The following is a 14269-nucleotide window of genomic DNA, read 5'->3' as shown; positions in this document are numbered from 1 at the left end:
CAAACTGAGAAATACCTTATTTAATTAAACTTTAAACAAAGATCCATCTTGTTTTCTAACATAATGATTTCACCACTTAGATGTATGTATTTAATGTAACTATAGCTTTATTATTTTTTTATTTGTTTTCATATACTGTATACAGTAGCTGGAAAACCAGCAAGTAGTACTGAAAGATAGGCTTCTTTAATCTGCACAGTTTAGCGCCCTTTTTCCAGGAAGGACATTCTAATCATATCGGACTGTTATTAATTACAAAACACAGTACACTTATACATTTGGATGTGAAACACAGACCCTTTTAACAAGCATTACTGACTGCACAGATGTGCATATCTGATATTATTCTGGGTCTGGTTAATTTGTTCTTTAAATGAAAATGACACCCACACAAACAGATATAGATATATAACTGCAGTGTTTCTATGTGTTTGAAAGAGGTTCGAAAAACTGTTTATCACTGGGATTACATTTCAATCTCAAAATGTCTACTAGAATTTTTTGTTGACAAGAAATGACTATGCTATGTTGACAGTAACTTCCAGAGGTACAATGTAAACATAGCACTTACCAGCAGTGTGTTTACATCATACCATTGGTCTACTTTCTATCCATATGAAAAGTACTGTAATATCCCCCCCCCCCCCCCCCCCCCAAAAAAAAAAAAAAAAAGAAATAGAGTTTCCCACTATTTCTTTTTTTTTGCATTATACAGTAAATGGTAGTGGTTTGGGCAATGCTTTTTAACATTCCTTGTTTTCTGATGTGTGAATGAGGTAGGTGCCACTTTCTTTTTTGAGCAAGTTGGGCGATGTATTGACAAGAGCTCAACGGCTCATGTTTGCGATACAAGAAGCGTGTTTACATCATACCACTGGTCTATATTTCTGCTTTTGTGAACAGTGCTGTAATATATCTATATCTATATCTATGTCTATATCTATCTATCTCTCTCTCTCTCTCTCTCTCTCTCTCTCTCTCTCTCTCTCTCTCTATATATATATATATATATATATATATATATATATATATATATATATAATTATTTTAAAGAAAACTGCATAACCTTTTTTCTTTCATTTGAGTCAATTCTAGTGCTTTTGTCAATACTGTTGTACTTTTAAATGCACTGTATTGCTGTTTATATAATGTTCAGATTACAGAGATGGAAATACGACTCCCATTGCATAGCAGTTTGATCCAATATTAGTTTTATTATGAGTTTAAAAGGACTCATATACACTATGGCTAATCAGGCTTGTAGTAAAACCTGGAATGGGTGAAACTGCTATGCAATAGGAGTCTTACTGCCATCTTAGTGATACCATCTTTCTGAACAAATTGGGCCATTATTCAGTCTAGCAAGAGTTGAGCAGCTCATGTTAGGGTCACAATGGTGCAATGAAACAAATACGATACAGAGGGTACATCAAGGTAAATGTGGACAATCAATAAAAACAACATCAACAAAATAAGAATCAGACAAAGACTAAAGAATGAAATGAAATAGTTTATAGAGTGTTATTCCACTTGATATATTTAGAGCAGGTTTATTTGGAGGCTTTACCTTACCAACCTTGTTCTCACAGTGCACTGTTTTATAGGTAAAGTTTGTTCTCAACATTTCAGAAATGGAAAATGAAACTCGCCACTGTAAAAAGCCTTTTGGGAAGTGGTAGGATTTTGCATAGTTGCTTCTTAATCACACAGAGTACAATAAATGCATCTGTAAAACATTTCCTGCAGAAGGATAGTAAGTCCAACACTACACTCCTATACTTATATAAGGATTGTTGTCATCAAAGATGCTTCCCCTTGTAAAACAACAGATACTTAACACAATAGAAAGACATTGTAAAAATTAAGTATTACAAATGTTCAGCACTGATAACTGGTAGCCTCTTCACTGAACATAAGGCATGTATTGGAAAATCAATATAAAGTAAGCAGTGGCTATTGTATTCATGGTTAAAGAGCCATTATCACATCCAGAAAAGTTTTAGCAATACCTGTAAGATCCATTGGACCTTTCTGTTCCAACCACCCCAACCCCCCCAACCCCCCCATAGCCCATTTGGTGGCTGCGACCGTTTGCACCACACAACAAAGGTTAAACCAATTCTGGATGTTTAAACATCTACCATAACACTGTTAAAATGATGTTGAGCCATGAGCAGCCAGGACAGCACTTATTCAGCATGAATTAATGTTCCTACTAATTGTAACAGGGTCAAGTGTTAAGTGTGTGGGTCATCACTGAACAATACTGAGGCAGACACAGAGCAATGGGTGTTGACACGCTGCACAGGCACACAGATTTAATACCAACACAAGTGCTGACACTAGGAAACCAGCAAAAGTAGTGTCACATTTAATAGAGAAAACAAAACAAAACAAAGCTAAAAATAAAAATTTGCCACACAAATGGCGAGTGCTAGTCCCACTAAAAGGAACGTCCTGCTCCAGGAGAAAACAGGGAGCTGGCGTTCACTTGTCAATGTAAAAATTTGCCACACAAATGGCGAGTGCTAGTCCCACTAAAAGGAACGCCCGCTCCAGAAATCTACGCAAACCCTCTCTACAAACTGTTTGGAATCAACATCCTCTAAGCCAGGGGTACTCAATTACATTTTCTATTGTGTCAGATAAGGCAATGTATAAACCTTGGGGGGCTACAGGGCGCTCAAGATGTGAGTACTGATGGGGGGGTTGTTTAAATGGTCATGAAAATCTGATTATCCAATGTGGCAAAGTGGTTGGTAAGGGGAACAGGTGTAGCAAGGATGTGATGCAGGAGTGATGAACAGACAACAGTGATTCAGTGAACAAGTGTTTATTTGTGCTGTTACCAGGTCTGGCGACCGTCAAATAATAAATCCCCGGCCGTACACAACAATGTGTAAAGCGCGGGGATGGCGAACACAGTACAGTCTCACACACAAACAAAGGCACGGTCACCAGTCCTGGGTGATATTCAAACGTGCAGGTGCTCTGTGCAGTGGTGCTCCGGATAGTGCTTTACGTGGCGACAGCTCCGGAGGTGTGCGTTAACTGTCTAGTGGTGCAAAAAAGACAGACAATTATAAACAAACAAAGACAACACACAACACGTAATACACTCTGAGAGCTCCTCTCTCAGTCCTTCTCTCCTCACATTACCCAAACGAAGGAAAAGATCAGCTTTACCCTGGCCCCTATATGTAATCCCGCATGATATCTAGGTAAACGGTTGCAGCTGCCTTATTACTTGCAGCTGCCTCTCGTTTACCTTTCAAATCAATACAGTCTTACAACAGAGTCGCGCTTCTTTCCAGGCTGACCCACTTCCCTGACCCGGAAATGAACTGTCAGGCCAGCCCTTCCAGATACTTCTCCTCTCGTTCTTTAGCGCCCTCACAGGTCAGGAGGAAGATTCATCACCAGAACTCATCTTTCCGTCACATATCCCACCGCTCAGAGTGGAGCCGAAGGAACACTCGGCTAAATCTACCTTCCCCATTACTCCCCCCTCCCGGGAAAAATAATCCGCATTTTGGTGGTCTTTCCCTGCACGGTGTACCATGTGGTACATGATACCACCGAGTTATCCGGGCATTGCTGTCCTTCATTGTGCTTAACCACTTGAGTGGGGCGTGGTCTGTGACCAGATCAAATGAGTGTCCCAGCAGGTAGTATCGTAAAGAGTGAGTAGCCCATTTAATTGCCAAACACTCTTTTTCGACTACGGAGTAGTTACATTCCCGAGGTAACATTTTTTTACTTAGGTACAATATCGGGTGCTCTACTCCAGCTACTTTTTGGGACAAGACTGCACCCAAACCTACATCTGATGCGTCGGTGTGGAGGATTAATCTTTTGGTGAAATCTGGAGTAATAAGAGTGGGGGCCTGGCAAAGTGTTCGCTTAATAGTATCAAACGCCCCCTGACACTCAGCTGACCATTTAATTAAATTTGGAGCACTCTTTTTTGTGAGGTCGACTAATGGGTTAACCACTGTGGCGTACTCGGGGGTGAAGCGGCGGTAATAACCGGTTAAGCCCAGTAGTGACCTCACCTGAGTCTTGGTTTTGGGGATCGCTGCATCAACCAAAGCCTGGATTTTGGTGACTACAGGTCTCACCCTTCCATTCCCCATTAAAAATCCCAAATATTGAGTCTCTGTTTTGGCAAACGCACATTTTCTCAAGTTAGCTGTCAGCCGGGCTGCCCTTAGAGACTGAAGAACGGCTGTAACCCTAGCCAAATGCTCTCTCCAGGTGGAGCTGTATATCACCACGTCATCAATATACGCTGCTGCAAATTCATGATGTGGGCGTAAAACCTGGTCCATCAGTCTCTGAAAGGCAGCAGGTTGCGGGTTAAAGGGATTTGCCAGTATCCTTTCGTCAGGTCCAGAGTGGAAATAAACCTCGCTTTTCCCAGTCTGTCTAAAAGTTCATCGACCCGAGGCATGGGATATGCATCGAACTTAGCAATAGCATTCACCTTTCTGAAATCCACGCAGAAGCGGTTGGTGCCGTCTTTCTTAGCCACTATGACGATCGGACTGCACCACTCGCTCCTGGAAGGTTCAATCACCCCAAGCTCGAGCATATCCCATAACTCTTTGCGAACGGCACTTCGTCGACTTTCTGGGATCCGGTACGGTCTCTCTCGCACTGTCACACCTGGTGGAGAGAGAATGTCATATTCAACTAAGTTTGTCCTGCCAGGCACATCAGAAAAAACATTGCTGAACTCCTCAATAAGTTTCCATAGCTCTCTTTGCTGATCCGGAGCCAATTGTTCCCCCATTGTAATCGCTCTTGTGCTCGGGGTCTCTAAACAGGGACCTAAATCATCCTCCATATTGCCTGGGGTGATAAATAAGACCTGCCTTGCCTGCCAGGGCTTTAACAAATTAACATGGTAAATTTCACGTTCATTCCGGCAATCGGGCTGTCTAATTTCATAATTTACTTTCCCTATAGCCCAAATCACCTCATACGGCCCCTGCCATTTAGCACACAGTTTCGATTCAGATGAGGGAAGTAGCAGCATTACCTTGTCCCCTGGTCGAAAGGTTCGAATCCGTGCATTTTTGTTGTAATGCTGCTGTTGTCGGTGCTGAGCCGATCTGAGGTTGTCTTGGGCCAAACGACCGACCAAATCCAGGCGTTCTTGTAGTAGGAGCACATACTTCACTACATTTTTAGACGAGCCTTTGTGCTCCTCCCACCCCTCTCTCAGCAGGTCGAGAATGCCGCGAGGCTGCCAGCCGTACAGGAGCTCAAAGGGGGAGAACCCCGTTGAACTCTGTGGCACTTCTCTTACTGCAAAAAGTAGGTAGGGAAGAAGCGATGCCCAATGTTTCTGCTCCTGTGTTACGAATCGCCTCAGCATCGACTTTAAGGTCTGATTAAAGCGTTCAACCAAACCGTCCAATTGTGGATGATAAACGGACGTCCTGATGGGACGTATTTTCAATATTTTGTACACCTGCTGTAACGTATTGGACAAAAAATTGGTTCCGTGATCAGTCAAAATCTCCTTGGGGATCCCTACTCTAGCCATAATCTGCGCTAACTCGGTGGCTATTGCAGCTGCACTAGTGGACCTCAATGGAACTGCCTCTGGGTATCGCGTTGCGTAATCCACCACTACTAATATATGCGTGTACCCGGAGTCAGAAGGTAGCAAAGGGCCCATTATGTCCATTGCAATGCGCTCAAAAGGAGTGGAAATAATGGGCAGTGGGACCAAAGGGGCGGGGCGCACTCTACCCAGCGCTACTCGCTGGCAGTCTGGGCATGTGGCTACATATCTCGACACATCAGTATGAAGACCGAGCCAATAGAATCGAGCCAATATCCGTTCCCTCGTCTTCTCGGCTCCGAGGTGCCCTGCAAAAGGGATATCATGCGCCAGCCTCATGACCTCGGTCCGACAAGACGGGGGAACCAATAATTGTGTTACAGGCTGTCCTGTGCCCGCGGCTAGGTTTACCCTATACAGTAATCGCCCCTTGATACTGAAATGTGGATATACTAGCGCCCCAGCGCCATCAACATCCTTACCGTCAATGGACCGGACCTGCCCCCAAGCGTGCACTAGTGACGGGTCGTTATGTTGGCCCCACACTATGTCCGCGCTTGAGTACCACAGGTCCGGTATATTGAGAGGGGCTGGACTAGCCTCTGCCCTAGTCTGTCCAGTAACCTCGCTCTTTCAGTCACACTGCGTTCCCACTCCCTTTGACTGGCATTTGTTACCATTACAGCACTCTCCCACCAGACCCCAGCCGTGTCTCAAAGACGCTCCCTCCCATTTCACGATCCGTCTCTCCTTATTTGTTTTTCTAGGACGGAAAAGAGGGGAAAACATTTCAGGATGAAAAGGGAACACATCACCAATTCGTTCTCTTTTTTTTTCTGCCACGTTTACGTGTGTGGCTGAGACTGCCATTATTTGCATTAATTGTTTAAAGTTTGGCCAGTCTTGGCCCAGAATAACTGGGTGTGGCAACCTTTCCGCCACCCCGACTACGAGGTGACGTTTTATCGGTCCTACCGATAAGTATACTTTTAGTGTGGGGTATGTCGCCGTGTCTCCATGGATACAGGAGATGGCCACCTGACCTTGTGGCCGCCATGACACACCGCCCAAGAGAGCTGTCCTAATCAAGGTTTGCTCACACCCTGTGTCCACTAACGCGTGGGTTTTCACATTTCCCAAAACAACGTCAATCAGACAGGGCCCCTCCCGACCTTTTTCCCCGTGCTTACCCGTTTCAGATGCCCAATTGCACGCTGCCACGTCACACTCCATGGCAGCGGGGCAGGACCTGGCACGGTGTCCCAGCTGGTTGCATCTGAAACAGAGAGGGGGGACAGAGTGCGCATAGGTTACATATCTGTCCCGCTGCTGGTAGGGCAACGGGGCAGGGGCAACACCTCTACCCCAGCTGGGGGCAAACCTCGGTCTCCATGGGGGGGAGGCAAGGGGGCCCAACGGGGTCGGCGGTCTGGGAGGTCTGGGTGCCGGGAACGAGGGTGGTGGTGATGTTGGAGGAGAGGGAGGGAGAGGTCGGTGACTGTGAAGGGCAGGGTCTGACAATATCCCGACCCGGGCCGACGTCAGGGAGTCCTCAAAGTTTTCGGCCAGTTCGACAGCCTCCTCCAGGGTGTCGGGGTTGTGGCGCCGGATCCACGCCTTTGTTTCGGTGCCGACCACATGGCAGAACTGTTCTACCACAATGGCTTCCCCCATCTGCTGCGCGGTCTTTTTGTTGGGGGTCAGCCAATGGACCATGTGGTCGCACAACCGCTCTGCGACCACCCTGGGGCGTGTCTCTGGGCTCTCCGGAATTCCCGGAACCGCGTCCGATGAGTCTCCGCTGTAATGTTGAGGCGGCGGAGAATAGCCTGCTTGACAAGGTCATAATCGGTGGCGTACTGGTCGCTCAGGGCTTGGTAAGCTGCCTGACCCTCCCCAATCAGGCAGGGTCCCACCTGGCTCGCCCAGAACTCCCACGGCCATCCTGCCGCGGTGGCCAGTCGCTCAAACGCCACCAAGAATGCCTCCGGGTCATCCTCCGCCGTCATTTTCATCGCCCTAGCCTTCGGGAGCGACATCGGTGATGTTACGGTAGGGGTTGTTACTGCCGCCGTGGCCAGCCCTACCCGTTCAATGAGCGTCGTGTAGCGCTCCTCCCTCCTTCTCTCCTCTGCATCCCGTCTGCTCTCCAGCGCCTGCAGCAGCTCCGCCAGTGTGTTGCGATCCATAATCCCGGATCTGACACCACGTGTGGCAAAGTGGTTGGTAAGGGGAACAGGTGTAGCAGTGATGCGATGCAGGAGTGATGAACAGACAACAGTGATTCAGTGAACAAGTGTTTATTTGTGCTGTTTCCAGGTCTGGCGACCGTCAAATAATAAATCCCCGGCCGTACACAACAATGTGTAAAGCGCGGGGATGGCGAACACAGTACAGTCTCACACACAAACAAAGGCACAGTCACCAGTCCTGGGTGATATTCAAACGTGCAGGTGCTCTGTGCAGTGGTGCTCTGGATAGTGCTTTACGTGGCGACAGCTCCGGAGGTGTGCGTTAACTGTCTAGTGGTGCGAAAAAGACAGACAATTATAAACAAACAAAGACAACACACAACACGTAATACACTCTGAGAGCTCCTCTCTCAGTACTTCTCTCCTCACATTACCCAAACGAAGGAAAAGATCAGCGTTACCCTGGCCCCTATATGTAATCCCGCATGATATCTAGGTAAACGGTTGCAGCTGCCTTATTACTTGCAGCTGCCTCTCGTTTACCTTTCAAATCAATACGGTCTTACAGCAGAGTCGCGCTTCTTTCCAGGCTGACCCACTTCCCTGACCCGGAAATGAACTGTCAGGCCAGCCCTTCCAGATACTTCTCCTCTCGTTCTTTAGCGCCCTCACAGGTCGGGGGGAAGATTCATCACCAGAACTCATCTTTCCGTCACATCCAATCACACTTTACATACAGTAACAGAACTTTGCAACACTACACTTGCACCAATCAACTATTACATGTAAGAAATAACTACTTACAATAACACAATGTCTGATAGCCACTTAATAATAAAAATACAAAGCAAATATGTTTCCTGACAATATTCAAACAAATACATATACATATTCCACTGTAATGCTATTACAACAGCAAGTTATTCATTTTAATTTTATTAAAACTAGAAAATGTTCTGAAAATAACTATGTAGCCAGCATTCAAGTTCATTAATGGAAGCATGTCAATTGGTGATCTCTTTATTTATGCTGTATAAGTATCTTCTTAAGCACCTGATTAAAAGTGTAGCACTGTCTTTAAATATGTATGTTACTCCAATGTGTTTAAATGTAAATGAAAAGTTTCTAAATGGAATACATGGCAAGAGAGTAAACAGAGGGAAATAAACTGGAATGCATTTCTACCGTGCCATCTTTGAGAGGCATGCCTAGGTGCATTTCTTAATGTTGCCCAACCGTTTTTTTTAAGCTCAAATAAAAGCTGTGCACGCATGTGAAAACTCTCAGCAACGCATCTCCTGTTGTGCGTCCCAGCTGCTTCCATTAAGGCACACAGAACCAATGACAGGGTCTCCCTGTCACAGTAATATTAAAAACAAGTAAAATAAAAAATAAGCAAATGCTTTGATATTAGATTTTGGAATTTTTAAAGAAGATTGTCCAGTCCTCAATTATGACTAAAGTTGTGGTGGGGTGAAGCATAGTTAAGCAAATGGATGTGTTCCAAGTGTTTCAAGTTTTTAATTAATAACATTGCAGTATTATGGAAGCTTATGGAAGTCACAGTTACTGTAGTTACCTACAGGCAGATTGCACAGAACTGTTTATTTTCAAAGAGACAACTCTGGCATCTGGCTTCTCTGTGTGTATTGTTTCCATGCTCGGTCTTATCATAGGAACAGTGTCAGCATTTCCCTTTCCTCACTAAAGCTGCAGTAGTCCAGGGCATCTCATCTTACAGGAAAACCCAGCAGTTACACCGTCTGGGTGAAAAGAAAATAGAAGAAAGAAGATAACCTTTGTAGAGGAAACAGTGTCGTCCCAAAGTCTGAACAAAATGCTGACTCAAACAACAAGCTGAAAAATAAAACGGATGGCAAGAAGATAAAAAGGAGTAAAAAAATAAAATAAACATTAAAGAACCATATATTTATGCCAAAGAGGTTTTCCAAGACAAACATACATAAAACAAGCATACATATTCACATCTGTCAGCTGCAGTCATGTTGAGATATAGGCTGCGTTCATGATACTTTTTTGACGGCTAGATTGCAGACGGGAGTCTGCGTCTGACGTCACGGTCTGTGTAGCCAGAGCTTGGACGCAATTTGGAGGTTAGCTGCAAAGCATAGAGAACAAACATGGAAGCCAATTTAGTTGAACACGCTAACATACTCTCCTTAGACTTTCCACTTTTAGAAAATCATAACTTTACATTTCTGCTTTGATTACATAACATTTACATCACAACTATCAAATGGTATCAAGTGTTTCCATTTCCCCAAAGGCTGTTTAATGACAATATAAGTTATATCAGTGGTTTTCTATCCTGCTCCTTGCTGGTTTTTGTTCCAACCGAGCTCTCAGTTGCTTAATTGAACCCTTAAGTTAACTAATAATTTGCTTAATTTGACTTTTTGAATAGTTCAGCTTATAAAATATTGGAGGATTCAAGTTACTTATACAATTTTATATTTAACTTGAAACCCCAACTGTTTAAAATTATTTTAAGGCTCTGATTAGGCAAATTATTAGTTAAGGGTTGAATGAAGTAATTGAGAGCAGCTAGGTTGGAACAAAAACCAGCAGAGGCTCAGAGTACATTGGGTACTCCAAGACCAGGGTTAAAAACCACAGAGTTATCTAATAGTGGTAACTTATACAAGCTCCTTTTCTGTGTTATTCACACCTCCCGCCTAGGTAGCAGTAGCACGTAGAGTGAGGATCGGGTTTGCTTGCAGACACACTTCTTTGTCAGCTACCGCTCCTATGTTGTTTGAAGCCATAACTGCTCCAGCGCAGTACCTGTCAGGAGATGTGCGATCTGTGCAGAATCTGTGTTCGGAAGATGTGTGGCCTGGTGACATCTTTTCAAGATGAGTTCACGCAGATGGTGAACTTGGACAGGTTTTGCATAAAATCTGTGCAGAAACTGTGCAAAATCTGCACAGCATTAGGAAAATATGCGTATGTGAATGCAGCAATAGGCTTGTCAAGTGATGCATCAATCGTATGCATTTAAATATATTATGAAACCACTTCAAACTGCTAATCTCATACTGTAAAACAACAAGGTATTCTAAACAGGAAGATTAAGGGAAATGAGCAATCACTCCAAGTACAGATTGAAGTGGGTATTAGGATGGAAGCACATGGAGCACAATTAGTCCACTTGCACATGTACCGAGATTCCAATTGAATGATTGATCAGCCATCGAGTCTCAGTACAGCTGCAGAAAAGATGCAGTGTTTTACACAGTGTTGGGTGTTCATGAGTGGAGAACGAGAGAGAGAGAGAATATTAGAATTAAAAACAAAAAGTAAATTGCTGGGTGTCCTAGTTTAAACTAGCACGATACTTGTTGGTTCTGTGTCCGTTTGTTATGTTTGTCTATTTTGGTTTCTGTGCAGTTTTATTTTACAAAGTGTTTTGTGTCTTGTTAAATACTTTTTTAGTTTAATAAAAGCTGAGCACCGCAGCATCTCAGTTTCAGCTGCAGTTCCCTTGTGTGTTGTGGCTTTATTTCCTGGCCTTATGTCACCACCAGTCATCCTGGTCACACATGGTGTCAGAGAAGTGGATCAGCAAGAGATTGCCTGCTGCTTCCACTGCCATGGGAGGACTACCTGCCGCTCTCTATCGCCCAGGGAGGCTCTCTCTCTGTCTCCCAGGGAGACCTGCTCTCTATCGCCCAGTGAGGCCTGCTCACCATCGCCTGGGGATGCCTGCCCTGGAGGCCGTTTGCTGCTGACCTTCTGGGATTTTGCTGGGATTGGAGGAGCTAGCTTTTGTGCTTTCAGCATGTCTGCTGACAGCATTGCCCATAGCAGCATTTCTGCTACCGGAATTGCCCCGGCTGAAGGAGTCAGCCTGGGAGCTGTCAGCTTTTCCACTGACAGGATTGCCACCGGCAGCAGTGGTGCAGCGGGAGGAGGGATTGCCCAAGCTGGAGGAGCCTGCCTATGCACTGTCAGCCTTGACACTGACAGCATGGCTACAGGCAACTTTGCCACCCAAGGGCCCCTTGATGCCTCTGTTCATGGCCCAGGACTATTACCGAGACTTTTGGGACTTTTTAGGGGGGAGGTGGCCATTGAGGCGATGTGTGCTGCGCACAAAGGGAGAGATATGTGGCAGGGTGCCCAGCCCCTGTGAGTATTTTTGTGTTTTATATTGTATGTGATGTTAATGTACACGTCACGGTTACATGTGCCGTGTTTTTGTTGTCTGCTATATATATTATATATATATATATATATATATATATATATATATATATATATATATATATATATGTAGCACAGTTGATGTAAAATGTATATTTGTATTGAGGCATGGGGAAAGGCACAATAAATCCATGTGCAGTTTAAACTGGGTATTAGGATGTTAGTTCATGTGCAGATGTACCAAGATTCCAATTGAATAATTAATTAGCAATCAAGTCTCGGTACAGCTGCAGAAAAGATGTAGTGTTTCACTCACTCTGTGTTGGGTGTTTGTGAATGGAGAACAAATGAGCGAGAGTGAGATCGAGTGTGTGAGCAAGAGATAATGAATAAAGAATATAGAATTAAGAATTAAAAACAAAAAGTAAACAATTGCTACGCGTGCTAGTTTAAACTAGCATGACACTTGTTGGTTCCGTGGACATATTTACTGAAAAATATACAGTACATCTCCCTGTTGTAGGTCAATTTCAATCACAACAGGCATAACAACAGATTTGGATGAAGGGATAAATGCCTAAGTGATAGGATTTGAACCCAGACATATCTATTTACAAAGCAGTATCTTTACCACTATACCAAGCAAGCTGCCTTTCCATGATTCACAGAAACAAAGCTTGAAAACATGGAAGAAGAAACCTGCAGTTTATTGTTTTCTTTTACACATACTAATAATCTATAAGAACAAATCTAGATTATTACCTTCAAATAAATCGGAAGACCATGCTTAACTTTTTAAAGGGTTGTGCAGGCATCCTCTGGAAAGCCATTCTCTTCATCTTTCAGTGTAGGCGTGGCAGGGATTTTGGGCTTGCAGGGAATGACAAATACTTCCATCTAGCAGATGCTCAAACATATCTGTGGACTGCGTGGGTCATCATAGCAGGTTTGTGGTTAGGGTTAGGGTTAGGGTTAAGGTTGTGGTTCATATTCATTGAACCTCTCACAAACAATTCTGACATTGTGATAAGTTGCCTTTTCAACTTAACCCTCCTATTATGTTTTGGGTCTATTTGACCTGACACTAGTTTCCAATTAGCTTAAATGTTATTCTTCTTTTCATTTTCTGTATAATATTTTATGACTTTTCCTAAGTTGGGGTCATGAACTTATACACAGAAAACAGAAACTTTGAGATGTTTATTATTTTTACAATAGGTCATGTATGCAAATAAGATGTTTTGAGTCACTGTGACCCATGGCATTTATCTATGTATATTTGTGTGCAGGAATAAAACAAACATCTTTAATTTGTTATTTCATTATTATTATTATTATTATTATTATTATTATTATTATTATTATTATTATATTTGTAGTATTATTTTTGGAAATTGCTGCACCTGTCTGGAGATATTTATGAACAAAAAAACAAACAATATACAGCTACAAGGCAGAGCCTAATTTTCTCTGTCAGTATTGCAATAGCATCTCGCTGGTAAATACATTCCAAAATGAAGAGCTCCCAGGTTGGCAGTCAAAGAAGTTTTATCACAGCTCCTGGACTAAAAGAGCATAAAACCTTTGCAAATTAAAACATTTACTCAATTTAAGGCTGTTTAAATTAGTCTGAAATTGCATCGGGTCAATATGACCTAAAACATAACAGATGTACCTAAATTCTGAACATAATAGGAGGATTAGAGTACACAGTACCTTATTTACAACTATCTTTAATGCCTATGGTCCACCAACAGATGGCACTGCAGGGCAACCCTATATTCGAAGTAGTGCATGTTACTGCATGAAAAAGTACTATAGCATTCTATGTTCCTGGCAAATACTGTAGGTTCTCTAGAAACAAATGCTATATGCATCCTACATGCTAATCAGGATTGAAAAGATCTAAGCTGCCCCCTCTTATTGGAAAGTGCTGTCGTGTTGGTGTTACATTCATCTTTCTCCGTAATTTCTGTAACATTGCTATTTTCAATAATTTTATTTTTCTGCCATATTTTTCCAACCTCCCTTTTTGTTGCTGCAGGATTTCAGAGGAAAATGATGTCCAAATGAACAAGGGTATCAACAATCTATAATCTAAGGGGCTTGTCTTGCTTCACTGCACACCAGTGGCATCCATATCTCTCCATAACTAGACATGGTGTCTTGTTTTAGTATTTACAAACATATTGTGTGTTAATGACATGAACATTGTTACATTTGCACAAAACCACTATCTCTTTCATCAGCACGCAGCTGAACATACACTGCGCTCTTCTTTGTGCCTTTTGCAACACTGAATGTGATTTGTTCATGAGCCTTTTAATACAGGAGA

The sequence above is a fragment of the Polyodon spathula genome, chromosome 2 (assembly GCF_017654505.1).
Source record: "Polyodon spathula isolate WHYD16114869_AA chromosome 2, ASM1765450v1, whole genome shotgun sequence".
NCBI classification, from domain to species: Eukaryota; Metazoa; Chordata; class Actinopteri; order Acipenseriformes; family Polyodontidae; genus Polyodon; species Polyodon spathula.
Note: the sequence above shows the minus strand (reverse complement) of the source record.